Raw genomic sequence first — 20793 nt, forward strand, 5'->3', positions numbered from 1 at the left:
ATTATGGGTTGGGGGAGCTGGGGAGAGGAGGAGGCCAGGGTCCGACTCCCCTGCATTAAGGGAATCTGGGGAAGAGGGGTAGGATTACCCTGGGTTGGGGGGAGCTGGAGAGAGGAGGGGGCGGGGGGTCCAACTCCCCTGGGCTGGGGGGAACAGGGGAGAGTGGAGGAGACTGAAGGTCCGATTACCCTGGGTTGCGGGGAGCTGGGGAGAGGAGGGGGCGGAGGGTCCGATTACCCTGGGTTGGGGGGAGTTGGAGAGAGGAGGGGGAGAGGGGGAGAGGGGTCCAATTCCCCTGGGTTGGGGGGAGCTGGGGAGAGGGCTGGGGTGCAACTCCCCTGGGTTCGGGGGAACTGGAGAGAGGAGGGGGCGGAGGGTCCAACTCCCCTAAATTGGGGGAATTGGAGGGAGAGAAGGGGCGGGGGTGGGATTACCCTGGGTTGGGGGGAGCTGGGGAGGGGGCAAGGGGTTCGATTACCCTGGGTTTGGGGGGGAGCTGGGGAAAGGAGGGTCCGGCGGTCCGATTACCCTGGGTTGGGGGGAGTTGGAGAGAGGAGGGGGCGAGGGGTCCAACTCCCCCGGGTTGGGGGGAAACTAAGGAGAGAGGAGGGGGCTGGATTACCCTGGGTGGGGGGGAGAGGGGGAGAGAAAGGGCCGGAGGGTCCGATTACCCTGGGTTGGGGGGGACTGGAGAGAGGAGGGGGCAGGGGTGTCCGACTCCCCTGGATTAGAGGGGGCGGGAGGATCCGACTCCCCTGGTTTGGGGGGAGGGTGGGAGGATGTCCGGGGGTCCGCCCTGCCCGGTGACGAGGTGGGAGGGCCCGGGGGTCGTTAGGGCGCGGCTGGAACGTGACGGTTCGCAGCTGGTTGCTCAGCGGTTAAGGCGCGCTCCCCCACCTGCAGCCGTTCCGGGCCTTTAGGCCGGGCCCACCACACCCTCCGTCCTTCCTCCACACCTCATTCATACCCCTTCCACACCTCTTCCTTTCTTCCCTGCTCAACTGGGGATCCCGACGCTAGCCAGACCACCGGGGACACCCACCGGTTCTTCCCCATCCCTCCCCTCCGGGCGTAGGAGCTGGCCCGGTGGCTCTTGAAAAGCTGGTCCTCATCTGAGTGGAGCGGCCTGGCTTTCCTGAGTGAGTACTCAGCCCCCAAGATCCAGGAGGCTACTACATTTCCAAAGAGGGCGAGTGGCAGTTAGCATCATCCTCCAGCCCGCCCAGATCTCTACTTACCCATTCTCCATCTGCCAAGTGGACACCGTAGCCCACTTCTCTGGGCTTTGGGGGACAATGGTAGTAATGATCTTGATAATAATAGTGGTATTAGTTAAAACACTGATTATTATTAGTTAACAGTTATTATGTTTGAATAGACCCTCCTCAGGGTCACACCTGGAGAGTTTCCAGTACTCTACCAGTCTCGGCTATGGGAAGGAGAGTCAAGCGGAGGCCTACCCATTCCATTCCTAGCTTGGGCGGTGGTTAGCCAGTGGAAGGCAATCTGCTACAACTCAAAACTCACCTGTGCTGGGCAGCAGCGGCATGGGAGAGAAGCAGGGGCAGAGACTCAAGCTTGGTGTACAGAAGGAGGCAATGGTAAACCCCTTCTGTATTTTTACCAAGAAAACTCTATGGACACACAACCAGAGCAATTACAGATGGAGGGGGAGATGTGACCAGGGTGTCGCTATGGGTCGGAGCTGACTCAACAACATAAGACAAGACAATATGTGAATACCTGTCAAGCACTGGGGAAGATCAGGTCTGACACAGTCCCTGTCCCACAGAGCCTCGCAGTCTAGGAAGGAAAACAAGTATTGAATCCCCATTTTACAGATGAGGTAACTGAGGCATAAAGAAGTGAAATGACTTACCCGAGATCATGCAACAGAATGGGGATTAGAACTCAGGTCCTCGGACTCCCAGCCCCCCCACAGGCTCTTTCCACTAGGCCACACTCCTCCGACATCAGCTTGTTGTCAGTTGGAGAGCCCTTAAAGCGTCAGTGGGGGGAAAGTTTGTGCTGTGGCTTGATTGCCCAGTACTTCGAGTGGTTTCGAATGGGCAGGGAGGCAGCAGAATGTCCGGAGGAGAGTCACCATTTCACCCTCCTCTCATCCCCAATCACCAGCCCAGCCAAAGGGCCAACTGACCCATTGATTTGTCCCACCGCCTCGACCCAAAAGAACTGTTCTGGGCTCCAAGGCTGTTTTAGAGTTAAAAACATTGCCTGCAACATACCTACTTTTAGTGGGTTATTAACTGCCTGTTTTTTAAATACCATTTGTGTGTAAATCTGAAAACTGTTTCGAAGAACTCAAGGAATGAAGGTGCTTAGTTTTCCAAGAACCCAACCTTCTTCTACTCTGTACATCTCCTGCTGTCATGAATTTAATGTCTTTGAAATGAATGCCGCTCAGGCTAAAGTTTTCCTGTAACGGCAGTTATTTTAAAAGGGAGCACGAAATACTTTTTTGATATCTTCTTTTAAATGCAGTAGTCGGCTCAAAGTAGGCTTAAAAGAAAAATGGTTTCGTTTCCTCCCTTACCTTTACATGCTCTAGGAAATAATGATACCTCCTCAAGGCATTGTGAAATGTAGGCCAATGATCCTTAACCTGAAGTTCAATGAATCACTCTAGGGCAGTACATTTGGTTTTCATGACCACCTCTGATTTGAATGAGTAATGTTATTCTTATTCAGTTTGATGAGAAAAGGCTACAACATGGGAGTGATTATTTTAAATAGAGATTCAGAGAAGCATAAAATAATAGCGCATCTTTCCTGAGAGTGTTCCGTATATGTCTGTGATGATGGGTTGTTAGAGCGAGCTGCAGTGTCGACATAGGTCTGATTTTTTTTCTCTCCTCTCTGACGTATGTTGTGCTTGCCCAGCTCAGCACAAAATACTGTGCCATTCACGTCAAAAGATTAAACTCTTCAATTCCAGAGGAATATCAGAGGAAATAACTTTTTAAAGTTGCCACAGAAAAATTACCTTTCTGGGATCATTAGACAAATATGCAGGGAAAACAAATTGCCACAAATTCCTCTCAGCAACAGCACAGAGCACTCTTTCTTGAAAACTGATTTCAACTTTTTCCTTAGAACGGAACATTATTCTCTTGAGTGACGATTTTAATTAAAATTATTTAAGGTAAAAAAAATTAAACTTTAAAATGATTCATGGGCTTATCTTTGCGGTTTATTCATCCTGAAAGAACTTCTATTTTTTTTTCCTAATTACAGCTAGTATAATGAAAAACTTACATTTCTGTAACTGGAATTTGGAGGTGAAAAAATAGATCAGAAGGTCTTTCAGCATTGGAACTCTGCAGATACAAAGGAAATCCAAACTTCTTTCAGTATTTCAGTATGAATCTCAAAAACTTGTTACATAATGAACCAATGTGAATTCCTCTCACCTGGCATGCCAACCAGTGGCATTTATCGATCACCTCAAGAATGATAGGACGTTATGTACTATATCCCATTCCTTCAGTTTGATATTCAGGGTGTCACATTTTGTGTTGTTGTAATCTTGCTAAATTCTCAGCAGTTTGAGTCAAAATAATGGCTATGGAATCAGCTTTAGCCTCATTCCATGGGTTGTAGCTCAGTGTGTCTGAGTAAACCTGAACAACTTTTGAACAGTGGTGTAATTCCCACTCTCTGAAATAGAAAGTATTTTGCTTGTATCTCTCTGGACTCTTTTCCTCTTCCTGTAAGTCCTTCTGTTGCCCATCATCAATAATATTTGAGCACCCACTGTGTGCAGAGAATTGTTTGAAGCTTTTGGGAGAGTACAATAGAAAAAGAAATGGTCCTGTCCTCAAGGAAATTACTCCTCAACTCAGAGATGTGTCTATCAGTTTCTTGCCCTCTGTTTACCCGTATATTTTGTATATTTTGTATTGTGTTTACTCCAGGATCTCTGCCTTTCCTCAACTCCCCTTTTCATTCTCATTTTCTTCCACCATCCAATAATGTCCTCTGTCCTCATTGCCCCTTGTATATACCCTCTCCTCTATCCACACGGTCTTCTTATCTATTCTTTTAATTGCTTAGAAGCAATTTCTGTCCTTTCTATCACCCTCCCCAACCTCCTTCCCTTTCTTTGGTTCCTGTCTCTTTAACCCTTGTCACTTACTGAGTTTGTGTTTTGGGTTCAATGACTGGCGATGAGGCTAGTCTTACAGGGAACAGGAGGAAAAGGCCAAGTACTGGTGTAGGGCTACCCTCGTTCCTCAGTCCTAGCTTGGCACCCTGTTCCTGCAGAAAGAGAAAGCTTGTGTCTGACCATCTATTCCATGGGATATATAGCCTGGTAGGACATTGTTCATGGCCTAGTGGAAAGAGCATGGGCCTGGGAATCAGAGGACTTGGATTCTAATCCTGGCTCTGCCAACTACCTGCTGTGTGACCTTGGGCAAGTCACTTCACTTCTCTGTGCTTCAGTTCCCTCATCTGCTAAATGGAGATTCAATGCTTGTCATCCCCCCTGCTTAAACTGAGAGGTCCATGAGGAATCTGATTGTCTTGTATCAACCCCAGAACTTAGGACAGTGCTTGGCACAAAGTGCTTAACACATACCACAATTATCATCTCACTATTGGAACCATTTTGGTTATAGGCTTGATTAGACCACAGAGAAGCTCTTTCCTCTGAAGACTGAAACTGGGGCCACTTTTCTGTTTACTACTGAACTAGGGTTAAAATTATTGACCAGCTTTATGGTCAATATTATCCAAGAGATCAAAACACCGGGATAGAGTTAAGAGTTCTGTGTAGGCCCCAGAGAACATGGGTGAACCAGATTCCCAAACAAGACAAGATCAAAGTGGGATTAATACCCCAAAGTGCAAACCAACACAACAGAAAATCCTAAAATTAAGGTTTGCAAGGTAGTAATTTGAACCACAGAGGTTCAGGTCAGTTAGGGCCAAACTGAAAATTTGATTAACAAAAATCAAATAGCCCAGGCTAGCTTGAGAGAATTGCTTGTAGAAACGAATGGAAAATATTCTTTAGTCTAAGGAGACAAAAGACAAAACAGTGACAGGCTCTGCAAACATTAAGTACAACAACACATCAGATGACATATTTTCGTGTAAGCTCCTTGCGGGCAGGAATCGAGTTTACCAACCCACTTGTACTGTACTCTCCCAAGTGCTTACCACAGTGCTCCGTAAATAGTGAGCACTCAATAAATATCATTAAGATTGATTGTGTGTACAATGGGACTGGGATCCTGGATCCCTTGCTGACCCTCTCAGCCTCTCATGCACATATTTTAAAATAACCCCTAAATTAAGTTAACCAAATGAACCCACTCTTCTTTTTTATCCACATATAGCTTAGGTCTTGTTGTCTTATGCTGTTGAGTCGTTTCTGACCCATAGCGACACCATGGACACATCTCTCCCAGAAAGCCCCATCTCCAACTCCAATCATTCTGGTCATGTATCCATAGAGTTTTCTTGGTAAAATACGGAAGTTGTTTACCATTGCCTCCTTCCGCGCAGTAAACCTGAATCTCCTCCTCCATCGCTCTCCCATGCTGCTGCTGCCCAGCACAGGTGAGTTTTAACTTGTAGCAGATTGCCTTCCGTACACTAGCCACTGGTCAAGCTAGGAATGGAATGGATATGCCTCTGATTGACTCTTTCTCCCTTAGTCAAGGCAGGTAGAGTACTGGAAACTCTCCAGGTGTAAGCCTGAGAGAGGGTAATAGCTTAGGTGGAGAGAAATAAATTTATGGCTTGAAGATAACATCTGACTGACTCTCAGGAGCACTTGAGGTCTCACACTTCCAGGCTAACCACAAACTCCCACTGTTGGACTTCCCTTCACTCTGCTCTTGGGGCAACTTGGCTTCACCCAGGGGGATTGAAACTTTCTCACTATTGGCTGTAGGGCCTGCCTCCTCCTAGAATGTTCCAGTTATTTGGGGGACTTCCAGAATATGCCAAACAATTCTGGTGGAGGGTTGTGTCCTTCGGCCTGCCCTTTCTCTCTTCTGTTAATAGTCCCCAAGTGTAATAGTACTGAGCGACTTAATTGGCATGGTGCATGCTACTACGTGCTTGGAAAGTGAAGAATGACCTAGTTCCTTACAGTGCTCAGTGCAGTGTTCTGTATTCAATAAGTGCTTAATAAGTATGATTGATTGTGACGACGTGCTCTATTGCCATTTGAAAGATCCAGTCCTCTGCAAGATTGAAGAGAAAGATTTGTGTTATTTATCTCCTTAAGTAAAACCATGCAGATAATGAGGAGTAATTGCGTGAGTGAATAAGGTACAAACCAAACAGAAGGGGATTCAGAAAGGGAACCAGAAATGAGCTCACAGTGACCAAATGCAAAAGAGGGTAAAAGAAATACAGTAGAAAGAATAAGGAATTAGAGTACAGCACAAACTATAAGATAAAGAAAAATTAAACAGAAAAGGGTCAGAATGACTCAATGCAAAGGAACAGTAGACTAAGGAGTAACTGAAACAGGGTAAAAGTAAACCAAATCAATTAATCACATTTATTGAGCACTTACTATGTGCAGGACACCAAACTAAGCACTTGGGAGAGTACAGTGCAACAATAAAAGACACATTCCCTGCCCACAACACAATTGCCAGTAACAAAACCCAAAATGATCTCAAATGTAATATACCCAATGAACAAAAGCAAAATTTAAAAAAAAATGAAATGGGGGAGAGGGACACAATGACCCAGTGCAGAGGAGCAGTAGAATAAAATAGCTTTCCTTCTACTCTGTTTTATTTGTAATCATCCATAACAAAAGCCCCCCAAATCCCAAACTAAGTATGACCCATGGACAAGTAAAATGGACCAAAATCCAAAATAGGGAACAAATACAAATTACAGATAAGCAGCTTGGCTTGGTGCAAAGAACACGGGCTTGGGATTCAGAAGACATGGGTTCTAATCCCAGCTCTGCTACTTGTCTGTTGTGTGGTCTTGGGTAAGCCACTTAACTTCTCTGTGCCTCAATTACCTCATCTGTAAAATGTGGATTAAGACTCTGAGCCCCACGTGGGACAACCTAACTTGTATCTATCCTTGTGCTTAGAACAGTGCCTGGCACATAGTAAGCATTTAACAAATATCACAATTATTAATTATTTATTTTTATTAGATAATAAATAATCATCAGGGAAGAAGGGGTCCCCTTCTTGGAATCCCCAAAGCAGCAGGGGATTCAGATGAGTTGGTTCAAAGAAGCAGAAGTATATCCCAATAGACACCTCAGCCACTGGCCACTCAGCCACCTCTGCCACTGGCAGATCTCCATAGACCAGTTCAGAGAGCAGTCATATCGCTGTCACAAAAGGACATCAGTGTTTCACAAATGTCCACAGAAAGGTCAGCTCTAGAATAACCCTAGAGGCCCAATTGTTGTAGATTCCCATGGTCACTGTCCTCCCAAAGCTCTGGAGTTCTCAGAGACTTGTTCCTTCATGGCTATTTTGGAACCATTTATGTGCTCCTCCTGCCTGTTTATCCAGCCCAGGAACAAATAGGGCTTGCACTTGATAATGACATGGACGGCGTCCCTCAAACTCAGGTTGGATCAATCATTTGCATTTTTTGAGCATTTACTGGATATAGTGTTTGGGAGAGTACAGTATAACAGAGTTGATAGACACATTCTGTGCACACACGGCGCTTGCAGTCTAAGGGGGAGACAGACCTTAAAATAAATATGGATATTGCTGAGGAGGTGAGGATGGGAAGAAAAAAGGATATAATTCCAATTGAAAGGATTACACATAAAGGAGAGAGAGAGTAATGAAAATGAGGGCATAGTCGGGGAAGGCCTCTTTGAAAAGGTATAATTTTAATAAGGCTCTGAAGGAGGGGAGAGTGATAATCTGTTGATTATGGATGGGGAGGGAGTTCCAGGCCAGAGGCAGGATGTGGGTAAGAGGTCAGGGGTGAAATAGATGAGATTGAGGTACAGTGAGTAGGTTGTTATTGAAGGAGCGAAGTGAACGTACTGTGTTTGTAGTAGGAAATCAGCAAGGTAAGATAGGAGGGGACAAATCCTTTGAGTACTTTAAAGCCAGTGGTAAGGAATTTCTGTTTGATATGAAGGTGGAGGGGCAACCACTGGAGGTTTCTGGGGAATGGGGACCTTTTTTTGTTGTTGTTTGTTTTTTTGTTTTGTTTTTTTAAGAAAAATGATCCAGGCAGGAGATATGGACTGGAGTGGGGAGAGATAGGAGGCTGGGAGGTCAGCATTGAGACTGTTGCAGAAGTCAAGATGGAATGGGATAAGTGCTTGGATAAACGTGATCACAATTTGTAAGGAGAAATAAGGGGAGATTTTAGCGGTCATGAAGATAGAACTGACAGGATTTGGTCACAGAGAAAACATATGGGTTGAATGAGAGGGATGAGTCAAAGATAATACCTAGGTTATAGGCTGGTGAGATACAGAGGATGGTGGTGCTGTGCTGGGAAAATCAGGGAAAGTGCAGGGTTTTGGTGGGAAAATGAGGTATTCTCTTTTGGACATCTTGAGTGTGAGGTGTCAGTGGAGCATCCAAGTAACAATATCCTTGAACAGTAGAGAAGCAGCATGGCTCAGTGGAAAGAGCAGGGTCTTTGGAGTCAGTGGTCATGGGTTCAAATCCCGGCTTCGCCAATTGTCAGCTGTGTGACTTTGGGCAAGTCACTTAACTTCTCCGTGCCTCAGTCACCTCATCTGTAAAATTGTGATGGACTGTGAGCACCCCGTGGGACAACCTGATCACCTTGTAACCTCCCTAGCATTTATAACTGTGCTTTGCACATAATAAATGCTTAATACATGCCATCATTATCCTGAAGGTAGGAGGAAGTATGGTACTGCAAAGGAGGAGAAAGATCAGGTCTGAAGATGTAGATTTGGGAATCATCTGCATAGAGATGTTAGTAGAAGCCATGGGAGTAAATGAGTTCTCCCAACGGAGTAGGTATAGATGGAGAATAGAAGGAGAATCAGACTGGGCCTTGAGGGGCTCCCAAGGTTAAAACATGGGAGACAGAGAAGGAGCCTAGAAAAAGACTGAGAATGAGCCATCAGAAAGATAGGAGGACAGGCCAGTGTCAGTGAATCCGAGATTAGATAATATTTCCAAGAGAATGGTGTGGTCCATAGTGTTGAAGGCATCTGAGAGGTTGAGCAGGATTACGATGAAATAGAGGTCATTGGATTTGGCAAGACAGAGATCATTGGAGACCTTTTGAGAGAGCAGTTTCATGGAGTGAAGGGGCAGAAACCAGACTGGATGGGGTCAAGGAGATAATTGAGGAGAGGAAGTGGAGGCAATAGGTGTAGACAATTCACTCAGGAGTTTGGAGATCTTGCCTATCTCTTCTGGATTGGTTGGATATGTTGCTTTTGGAAGCAAGCTTCTTTACCATAACCCTATTCCCAACATTTAATGTTTCCTGATGCATTGGGCATCCTGACTGCACCTAGTCCTCACCTTTACTGTCATTAATTAGTGCATCTCCTAGACCTGCTCAACTGCATTCTGCAGCTACTTCTCATTGGCAATAGGGGAACCAAGAGAATTTCTGGCATCTGCCTTGTCCCTCTGATCATCACTTGGGTGGGGATGCTCTGATCTACGGTCCCCTCAGAGCCATGAACACCACTGGGAGTTTCTGAGATATAGGTCTTCAGCATGGCTTTAATCAATCACTCAGAGGTATAGGGTGCTTACTGTTTGCAGAGCACTGTACTAAGCACTTTGGAGAGTACAATAGGATCGATCAATAAATGGTGTTTGATAATAATAACTGTGGTATTTACGCACTTACTGTGTGCCAGACCTTGTACTAAGAGCTAGGGTGGGGACAAGCAAATTGGGTTAGACACAGTCCCTGTCCCACATGAGGCTCACAATCTCATTCCTCGTTCTTCAGATGAGGGAACGGAGGCCCAGAGAAGTGAAGTGACTTGCCCAAGGTCACACAGCAGACAAGTGGTGGAGCCTGGATTAAAACTCAAGACTTTCTGACTCCCATACCCAGTATTCTATCCATTCTGCCAGGCTCTTTCTCTGCATGTTTACCCTGTCCACAGGAGCTTACAGTCTAGATGGAAAAGCAGACAATAATATGAATAAATTATGGATATGTACAAAAGTGCTGTGGGGGTGAATACAGGGTACAAATCCAAGAGCAAGGGTGACACAGAAGAGAGAGGGAGGAGAGAAAATGAGGATTTAGTTGGGGAAGGCCTCTTGGAGGAGATGGGATTTTAATAAGGGTTTTAAAGTGGGGAGAGGGGGAGACTATTCAGATATGAAAGGGAAGGGCATTCCAAGCCAGAGTCAGGACATTCCATAGTGCAGTTGGTCTGCTCTTCCTCACCTGAGGGCTGAGGATGGCAGACAATGTGGAAGTTTTGATCTATGCCAAGTAATGTGGTCAGTTAGTTTATGGTCATATCGATTAAGCACAAATTGTTCTCTCAAAGACACCAATGTAAGAATGTCTTTCTTAGCAGGACCTCGGCAGTGGTAAGAACAGTGTTGTCTTTTGTTGCAACTGCCTCTACTCACTAGGGAAGGGCAGTCCTAGGAAAGGCCCCACAAAATCTACCTTCCCCCACAGTCCTGCAGTTCTCTGTCCCAGCCTTGCTTTGCCCTTCCCCTTGGGGTTGTTAGGCAGAGTAGATAGGCTTAGTCAGTAGAGCCAGGCCTGGGAGTCAGAAGGACCTGGGTTCTAATCCCCGCTTCACCACATGTCTGCTGTCAACCTTGGCCAAGTCACTTAACTTCTCTGTGACTCAGTTTCCTCATCTGTAAAATGAGGATGAGTGTGAGCCCCATATGGGACAGGGACTGTATCCAACCTGATTAACTTGTATCTATCTATCCCAGTACTTAGAACAGTTCTTGGCACACAGTAAGTGCTTATGTACCATAATCATTATCATTATTATTATTATTAGACTAGGCAATTGTGACAACACTCCTGGGTGTCCTTCCTTATGAGGAACCATCATCCTACACTAGTACATTTTGAACAGGCTCTGATGTTCTCCCGAATAGGCATCATGATACAAATACAGGATTTCATCTCAAGGTTGTGTCCACTGGCACAAGGACAGACTATCAGAAGTGGCTGTTAACTTTAAATTCGTACTGCATTTCAGGGACTCGAGTAAACGGAACATTCCTCTTTAGGGTTGGGGAAATCACCTACATACCTGAATAGTCCATTTAAAATTAAATTTCCCAGGAAGATTTGTAACATAGAATTGGAAAAGAGGATTAAAAGTCAGTGTTTTAGTTCTCATTTCCTTTCAATTAACCAGACGGTATCCTATCCTTGATCGCTCAGGCAATTACTATGTGCACAGCATTGTTCTAAGCACTTGGGAGTGTAATACAACAGAATTAGCAGAAGTGTTTTCTGCACATAACGAGCTTGCAGTCTTGATGATAAATTAGTCATTCATGTCTTACTGCTATTGAGTTTTAGCTCTAACTGTCCTCATCTTCATTAAGATTAAAGTTTAGACAATAAATTTTAGCAGGAAGCAGAATACAGGAAATCAGAACTGAGAATGATAGATGAAATTCAAATAATTTAATTGAAGGGGGAAAAGAATCATACATAATGCATTTATGCATTTGCAGTTTTTTTGTAAATTAAAAATATTACTCATAGCATTTTCCAAATTATGGCTCCTTGAGTCATCACTGACTTGAATGATGCCCACATTTAGAAATTAGCTTAAAAATGAACGGAATCAAGCATAGGGAGTTCTGTGGGATTTTTTTCTATACTTTTTCTCATCAGTACATTCCACATTGTGGTTGGGCATCTGATTTGACATTCATGAATGCTTCACTGCCTTCTCACCAGTAATCACTTAAATTTCTATTAGCCGGCATAACTAAAGCAGAAGAATTCAATTCTGGCCCTAAGGATCACCTGAGTTGTCCTGACAATTGAAATAGTGTATATAACTTCACTTACCAGAAATCAATTCTATTTTCATTCAGTCATTCAGTCAATCAAAATTTGAGTGCTTACTGTGTGCAGAGCACTATACTAAGTGCTTGGAGAGTACAATACAACAATAAAGACAATCCCTGCCCACAATGGGCTCACAGTCTAGAGCAGAGGAGACAAACATAAATACTATTTTGCCAGCTTGAACAACAAGGATCATAGTTGCAATAATATTGCCACTTTCTGTCCTAGGTGACTGGACTACAGTCCAAACAGTCTAAACAGGTGATGCTTCAGTGACAAAAAATGGGGATTATCAGAAATCCCTGCCCTACTGCAGTACTTGGTAAGTGTTTATTTGCAGAGCAATGTACTAAACACTGGGAAAAAATGCACAGAAGAGAGTTAGACCCTGACCCTACCCCAGCTCTACCACTTGTCTGCTGAGTGATATTGGACTCACTTGGCTTCTCTGGGCTTCCTTTTCCATAATTGTAAAATGGTAATCTGTCATCTGTTCTCCCTCCTTCTTAGATTGTGAGCCCTGTGTGGTAGAGGGATTAAGTCTGACCTGATTGTCTTGTATCTATCCTAGCTCTCGGTACAGTGCATGGCTCATAATAAATGCTCAACAAATATCCCAATGGTTATTATGAGAAAATGTCTCCAAAAGATTTTATTAACATCACTTCCTCCTCTCTCCCTCTCGCTTCACTCTTCACTTCTTTTTTTTCACCCCTTCCCCACTACTGCGTTTAATCAGAAATAAATCCTCAACCCTGTAGAGAGCCTGGCACACAAAATTTCAACACTCTTGTCTGATTATTTTTTATGGCATGGGTGTATTTTTTAAAAAAGTAGCATTTCTAATGAGATATGTTCTAAGATCTGAGATTTGGAATCCCTATTCAACTGGATTGTTTAATTTGGGAAGCTGAAATTTGTCTTATGAAGTAGGATAAAAAAAATGTGACCTAGGAAGTTCATTAGATTTCAATTTTAGATTTGTTTCTTTGGAAAAATCTATTATTCAGTCATTAAGTGGATTTCTTGGTCTACCCTACCAATGGAAAAGATCAGCAAACTGCAAATGGGTGATGAATTAGTACAGTGCCCTGCACAAAGTAAGCACTCAATAAATACAATTGAATGAATGAATGAATTAGCTCACCAATGCTTCTATAGAAAGTTTCCACTCTCCATAAAACTTTAGAACTTCAGTAAAAGAAAATGAAACATGATAGAAACATTTTCTGGATCTTATTCAAGCATGTTTTGATCTTCCCTTGATCTTTCTCACAGAATCCATTCCTCCCACATTCATTTCCCTCAAATAAACATTAGTGGTACTTAGTGTGATAAAACTTTTTCAAAGGTCATAAATATAGAACACAACTGAAAAATGATTTTTTTCCAGAGTAAATCTAGTCTAATTGTCAATTACTCACCCTTTTTATTTTTAAAGTGTGCATAGCAACAGACTCATTATCCTATGTCTATAAACCTCTTTACAGGTGCATTATCTTCATTTATTAGAAGGGTCGTGTGATGAAAGAGTACTGGAGGTTGGTGAGTTATGGTCCTGACTGTTACTGGCTTCCTTAGTGTCCTTGACTGTAAATAACTTATTAGGTTACATGCTTAAAGTGAGTCACTTAAAGCTATCTGTTTCAGTTTATCCAGTGGTAGTAGTAGCAGTAGTATTTATTAAGTGCTTCCTGTGTGCTGAACACTTTACTAGAGAACACTTTAGAGAAGCAGCGTGGCTCAGTGGAAAGAGCCCGGGCTTTGGAGTCAGAGGTCATGGGTTCGAATTCCGGCTCCGCCACTTGTCAGCTGTGTGACTTTGGGCAAGTCACTTCACTTCTCTGGGCCTCAGTTCCCTCATCTGGAAAATGGGGTTTAAGTCTGTGAGCCCCCCACCGTGGGACAACTTGATTACCTTGTATCTACCCCAGCACTTAGAACAGTACTTTGCACATAGTAAGTGCTTAATAAATGCCATTATTATTATTATTACTAAGTGCTGGGTGGGAGTTAGACTCAGTTCCTGACTCACAGGGACTCAAAATAAAAATAATAAGGGAGGCAACTATTCCCTCCTACTTAAACTGTGAGCCCCATGCAGGACAGGGATAGTTTCCAACCTAATTGACTTGTTCTACCCCACCACTTAGAACAATGTTTGACACATAGTAAGCACTTAAATACCAGAGAAAAAACTGGCCACAGAAACATGGGAAGAAATAAAACACTAAGACAGCATACAGACAGCGCTTACAACAGTGCCCCAGTTCTTAGAACAGTGCTTGGCACATAGTAAACGCTTTACAAATACTATCATTATTACCGGAGATTGATGGGAGTGCTGTGACAGAAGAAGAAATTCAGGCTCCTCAGGGCTCAGAGTCCACAGTCACAAGTGCGGCCACAGTGAGAGGTACAGTACCAGCCATGAATCTTCCTGAGGTTTTATGGAGGCGATGCCAAGCTGCAGCTGTTTTTCTCTGCCCTCCGGGTGGTGGAAAGTAAGTCAGGATGGAGAATCTATGGAAGAGAAATAAAACACTAAGACAGCATACAGACAGTGCTTAGAACAGTGCTCCAGTTCTTCCAACAGTGCTTGGCACATAGTAAACGCTTTACAAATACTATCATTATTACCGAAGATTGATGGGAGTGCTGTGACAGAAGAAGAAATTCAGGCTCCTCAGGGCTCAGAGTCCACAGTCACAACTGTGGCCACAGTGGGAGGTACAGCACCAGCCATGAATCTTCCTGAGGTTTTGTGGAGGCGGTGCCAAGCTGCAGCTGTCTTTCTCTGCCCTCCAGGTGATGGAAAGTAAGTCAGGATGCAGAATCTATGGAAGAGAGATGATGTAGGATCCCAGGGCGGGCAGTGTAGTGGTCTGGTGGAAGGAGACCATGGGGGTGGGAGAGTGGGTGGGGTAGAGGAGGTAAGTATCCACAGGAGTCTGGAAGCCCACAGTACCCAGGACATGCTGGGAACAGACTCCTGGTGGGGGCAGCAAGCACTGGGAGAAGCAGTGTGGCTTATTGACCTATGAGGCAGAAGGACCTGCATTCACTTAGAACAGTGCTTTGCACATAGTAAGCGCTTAATAAATGCCATCATTATTTTTACTATTCTAATCCTGGCTCCACCACATGTCTGCTGTGTGACTTCAGGTGAGTCACTTAATGACTCGGCCCCAGTTACCTGATCTGTAAAATGGGAATTAAGAGTGTGATCCCCGTGTGGGGCAGGGACTGCATCCAACCTGATTAACTTTTATCTACCCCAGTGCTTGGCACATAGTAAGCACTTAACAAGTACCGTAATTGTTTTAATTATTGTCACATGCCTGCTTTTGTGGAAAGCACACAGGACTGGAAATCAGAAGACCTTACTTGTTATCTGAGTTCTGCCACTATCATTCATTCATTCAACCATATTTACTGAGCACTTACTATGTGCAGAGCAATGCATTAAGCATTTGGGAGAGTACAATTCAATGATAAACAGTCACATTTCCTGCCCACAATGATCTTGCAGTCTAAAGAGGGGGAGACAGACATCAATACAAATAAATAAAATGACTAGTATTTACATAAGTGCTGTGGGGCTGGGAGGGGGGAAGAGCAAAGGGAGCAAGTCAGGGCGATGCAGAAGGGAGTGGGAGACAAGGAAACATGGGACATTGTCTGGGAAGCCCTCTTGGAGGAGAAGTGCTTTCAATAAGGATTTGAAGGTGGGAAGATAAATTTTCTGTCAGATTTGAGGAGGGTGGTGTTCCAAGCCAGAGGCATGATGTGGGTGAGCTGGTCCGCAGTGAGACAGGTGATATCGAGGAACAGTGAGAAGGTTAGCACTAGAGGAGTAGTGTGTGCAGGCTGGGTTGTAGAAGGAGAGAAGCAAGGTGAGGTAGGAGGGGAGCAAGGTGGTGGAGTGCTTTAAAGCCAATGATGAGGAGTTTTTGTTTAATATGGAGGTGGATAGGCAACCACTGGAGTTTTTTGAGGAGGAGGGTGACACGTCCTGAAAGTTTTTGTGGAAAAAATGATTCAGGCAGCAGAGTGAAGTATGGAGTGAAGTGGGGAAGGACAAGAGGCTGGGAGGTCAGCAAGGTGGCTGATGCAGTAAACCAGATGGGATAGGATGAGTGATTGTATTAACTTGGTATCAGTTTGGATGGAGAGGAAAGGGAGGATTTTAGTGATGCTGTGAAGGTGAGACTGAAAGGATTCGGTGATTATTTGAATATGTGGGTTGAATGACAGAGAGGAGTCAAGGATAACACCAAGGTTATGAGCTTATGAGATAGGAAGGATGGTGGTACCATCTACAGTGATGGGAAAGTCAGGGGGAGGATGAGGTTTAGGTGGGAAGATAAGGAGCTCTGTTTTGGACATGTTAAATTTGAGATGATGGGAGGACATCCAGTTAGAGATGTCTTGAAGGCAGAAGGAGATGTGAGACTGGAGAGAGGGAGAGAGATCAGGGCTGGAGATGTAGATTTGGGTATCATCTTCATAGAGATGATAGCTGAAGCCATGGGAGAGAATGAGTTCTCCAAAGGAGTGGGTGTAGATGGAGACTAGAAGGGGACCTAGAACTGAACCTTGAGCGACTACCCCACAGTTAGGGGGTGGGAGGCAGAGGAGGAGCCCGTGAAGGAGACTAAGAATGGCCAGAGAGATAAGGGGAGAACCAGGAGAGAACAGTCAATGAAGCCAAGGTTGGATAATGATTCCAGGAGAAGGGGGTGGTCTACTGTGTCAAAGGCAGCTGAGAGGTCAAGGAGGATTAGGATGGAGTAGAGGCCATTGGATTTGGCAAGAAGGAGATCATTGGCGATCTTTGGAAGGGTGGTTTCTGTGGAGTGAAGGGGATGAAAGCCAGATTGGAAGGGGTCAAGGTGAGAATTGAAGGAGAGTAATTTGAGACAGTGGGTGTAGAAAACTCAATAAAATAAATTGCAGGTAGGGGAAGCAAGATAGGTAAATGTGTTGTCAGGTGATCAAGTGCTTAGAGGGTATGGACTAGTAAGCATGAGACACAGAAGGGAAGGAGAAGGTAGTGGAGAGATGGGAAGCTATGATTTCAATAGGACTTTGAAGATGGGATAGTGGTCTGCCAGATATAAGGTGGAGAGGAGTTCCAGGCAAAAGGGGGAAAGTAAGCAGAAGGGGTCGACAGTGTGAGAGATCAGATCAGGCATAGAAAGTAAGTTGGTGGTAAAGGAGACAAGTGTTCAGGCTGGGTTGTAGAGGAGAGAGGAGAAGAGGTTAGATGGAAGGAGAAGAGATGATTAGGTGCCTTAAAACTGATGGTGAGGAATATAAAGATAACCTGAAAGCAGGAGGAAATACGGCATTAGTAGATCAAGTGAAATTAGTCCAATTCTGTCCAACCTATTCCTCACAGTCACACTTGAGAACGCCAAAAGGAATCTGGCATTGGTGTCAGAATATGATTCCCTTCTCTGGGAAATTCTTTCAACTCAGACTGAGAATATCATCAAATAACCTTCAATCATATCTTGAGGAGTTCTATATGCTTGTGACTAATTTTTGGAAGCAAACACACATGCACACACACACACACACACACACACACACACACACACACACACCCACACACACACACAGATACTTATGAACTCCTCAGAATTATCAACGTATTGTGCCTGCTAGTTACTCTGAAGAAGACCAAGGTGCATGGAACAGTTGAAGCATCAACCAAGCAATGGTGTTTATAATTATCACTGTCATTAATAATAGTAAATGATAATAGTTGTGGTATTTGTAAAGCCTTTACTATGTGTCAAACACTGTTCTAAATGCTGGGGTAGACTGATAGATTGAGCCCCATGCTCAGTTAAATAGGATGGAGAAGAGGTATTTCATCCCTCTTTAAAAATTGAGGAAACTGAGAGATGGAGAAGTTAAATGGCTTCTCCAAGGTCACACAGCAGGCAACTGGTGGGGCCCGGATTAGAACCTAGGTCCTCTGACTTCAAGCCCCATGTTCTTTCCCGTAGGCCACTCTGCTTCCCTACTGAAATTATTATGTGTAGAACACAGTACTAAGCAGTTGGGAGAGTATAGACGTGTTTCCTGTCCACAAGAAACTTTACCATCTAGAGAGAACATCCAACGGACTCTTGTCTCTGAAACCTTGACCTACCACATATGCTACATCAACTTCTAGTTCCATTGGTGGCAGTTTCATCGAGCTGTTAGTGAAGAGATCTCGCTCTTAGTACACTGTTCTGCACACACTAAGCACTCAGTAAATATCATTCTTTGATTGACCAGTGCTGTATACATGCAATATATAACATCACTTGGGAAGGCAGGAGTGCATATAATCAGGCCCTGAAGTAAAATTTGCCAGATTCCTCAGGAGAATGGAAGGCGGCAGGATGCCCAAACAACTACTCTGTTATGAAATGTAAAAAAAGGAGGATAGGAGAAATACTAGAAAAAAAAAAGAATCAAAACCTCAAGTGATATGGTATGATAGTGAACATTTGGGAAAAAAAAAACAGGAAACAGGGCAGCCTGGTGTACAACAAATCATCATTATTCAACATTAATGGTGTTTATTAAGCTCTCACTGTGTGCATTTGGGAGAGAACAATACAACAGAGTTAGTAGACACATTCCCTGCCCACAATGAGCTCATCAGAAAAGGCCTGTTTATCTTCTAATAGAGGTTTTGGGAAGATTGTGAGGCCAAGAGAGAGAGAGCAAAAACAGCCTAAGACGTTGCATATAGGAAGAGCAGAAACAGCCTAGTCATTGCATATAGCAAAGCTCGTGATACAAGACAGAATTACTAATCTTGCAGTGATTTTTATTTATTTTTTATCATCAGCAGTGAAGTAAATTGGGGTCAGGAATCATGGGTTTTAGTCCTGCCTTTAGGATTGATATTGTGACTTTTGGTGAATAAATCACTTACTTTTGTGTAACTTAGTTTCTTCTTTTGGTAATTAGAGATCATACCTCTAAGGATATTTTGAACATCATTTAAGGATTGAAAAAAGCAATTTGAGGTTTCTGGAATAAGGAACAAAATTGATGCCATTTACAATTATGACTGCCTATTAGATTTGAAGTTAAAAATTAATGTTTTCTTCACACTTCTGAGTTCTTCCCGTTTGCCTGGAACTATTCCAATATCAGAAATTTACTAAGTAAATAGTAAATTGGAACAGATTCATAGAGGCAAAGAAGAGCTATTTCTAAGGTTCAGAGGAAGATCTGAGCTTTTCTTCAAGATGCTCAGGCATTTTCCGGGGTGGTTGCTTTTACATTAACAGAAGTAAAGACTTTTAGCTACAGTGAAAGTGCAGAGCTACTTTTTCAAGAAGTTGCATCAAGAAAGTTAATGATTGTATTGGTTTTGCAACAAAGTTGTGTTTGGGGAAAAATGCTAGTGTCTTTCCTGCCTCTGGCCTAGAAACAACGTGGCCTAGAGGGAAGAACCTGGGGCCTGAGAGTCAAAGGTCCAGGGTTCTAATCTTGACTCTGCCACTTGATTGTCTTCTATCTACACCAGAGATTAATATGGTGCTTGACACATAGTAAGCACTCAACGAATACCTTTATTATCATTGTTATTATTATTTATGTGGGAAGCCCTTATGAGTAGAGGAATCTTTGAATACATATATTGATCTGTGAGTTTAAAAAAAAAACAGGTGCTAACATTTTCCCCTGGGGACATTAAATACAGTTATAGGGCTTACAATTTTTGAAATGGAGAGTTTGTGAAGTGTATTACTTCAAGAAATAACTACAAGTACCTAAAAAGAAAGTAATTGTGACTTAACATTTCTACAAATGCAAGTTATCCAAAAAGATGAACCCTAAAAATGCAGTTTGGCTAAAAACAGTCCACCTAAAAATATCTAGATGCCTAAGGCCAATCAAGACCTGAATTATTTGGATAGTTAACTTAACTAGTTTATGCTTCAATAGAGAGATGAAATGAAGGATCTTAAAGTATTATTAAATTGAGACAGCATAGCTTAGTGGAAAGATCATCATCATCAATCATATTTATTGAGCGCTTACTGTGTGCAGAGCACTGTACTAAGTGCTTGGGAAGTACAAGTTGGCAACATAGGCCAACTTGTCATGGGCCTGGGAGTGAGGAGACCCAGGTTTAACTCCCAACTGTGCCACTGGTCTATTGTATGATCATGAGCGAGTCACCACTTCTCTGAGCTTTAGTTTCCTTTTCTATAAAATCAGGATATGCTAGACTGTGGGCAGGCAAGTACTGTACCTGATTCATTCAATTGTATTTATTAAGAGCTTATTGTGTGCAGAATACCGTACTAAGCACTTGTGGTGTAGTGTAGAGAGCTTGGGCTTGGGAGTCAGAAGGTCATGGGTTCTAATCTCAACTCCACCAGTTGTCTGCTGTGGGATCTGGGGCAAGTACCTTTACTTCTCTGTGCCTCAGTTACCTCATCTGTAAAATCAATCAATCAATCGTATTTATTGAGCACTTACTGTGTGCAGAGCACTGTACTAAGCGCTTGGGAAGTACAAATTGGCAACATATAGAGACAGTCCCTACCCAACAGTGGGCTCACAGTCTAGAAGGGGGAGACAGAGAACAAAACCAAACATATTAAAATTAAATAAATAGAATAGATATGTACAAGTAAAATAAATAGAGTAATAAATATGTACAAACATATATACAGGTGCTGTGGGAAAGGGAAGGAGGTAAGGCAGGGGCAATGGGGGGGAGGGGGAGAGGAAGGAGGGGGATCAGTCTGGGAA

General features: G+C 43.6%; 1 protein-coding gene and 1 non-coding gene across 3 annotated transcripts in view; both read left to right on the plus strand.

The window, feature by feature from the left end:
* Positions 1 to 920: 920 nt before the first annotated feature.
* SPATA16 (spermatogenesis associated 16) overlaps positions 921 to 20793 on the plus strand; it is a 241231-nt gene continuing 221358 nt past the window's right edge. For both annotated transcript variants that reach the window (XM_038748176.1, XM_038748167.1), the window contains exon 1: positions 921 to 1139. The gene's annotated coding sequence lies outside the window, so the exon portion shown is untranslated. The remainder of the gene's footprint in view (positions 1140 to 20793) is intronic.
* LOC119933705 lies at positions 1380 to 1517 on the plus strand. The gene has a single exon (XR_005452599.1). It is a non-coding gene; the product is annotated as a small nucleolar RNA SNORA7 (small nucleolar RNA).

This window comes from Tachyglossus aculeatus, chromosome 1 (assembly GCF_015852505.1).
Source record: "Tachyglossus aculeatus isolate mTacAcu1 chromosome 1, mTacAcu1.pri, whole genome shotgun sequence".
Classification (NCBI taxonomy): Eukaryota; Metazoa; Chordata; class Mammalia; order Monotremata; family Tachyglossidae; genus Tachyglossus; species Tachyglossus aculeatus.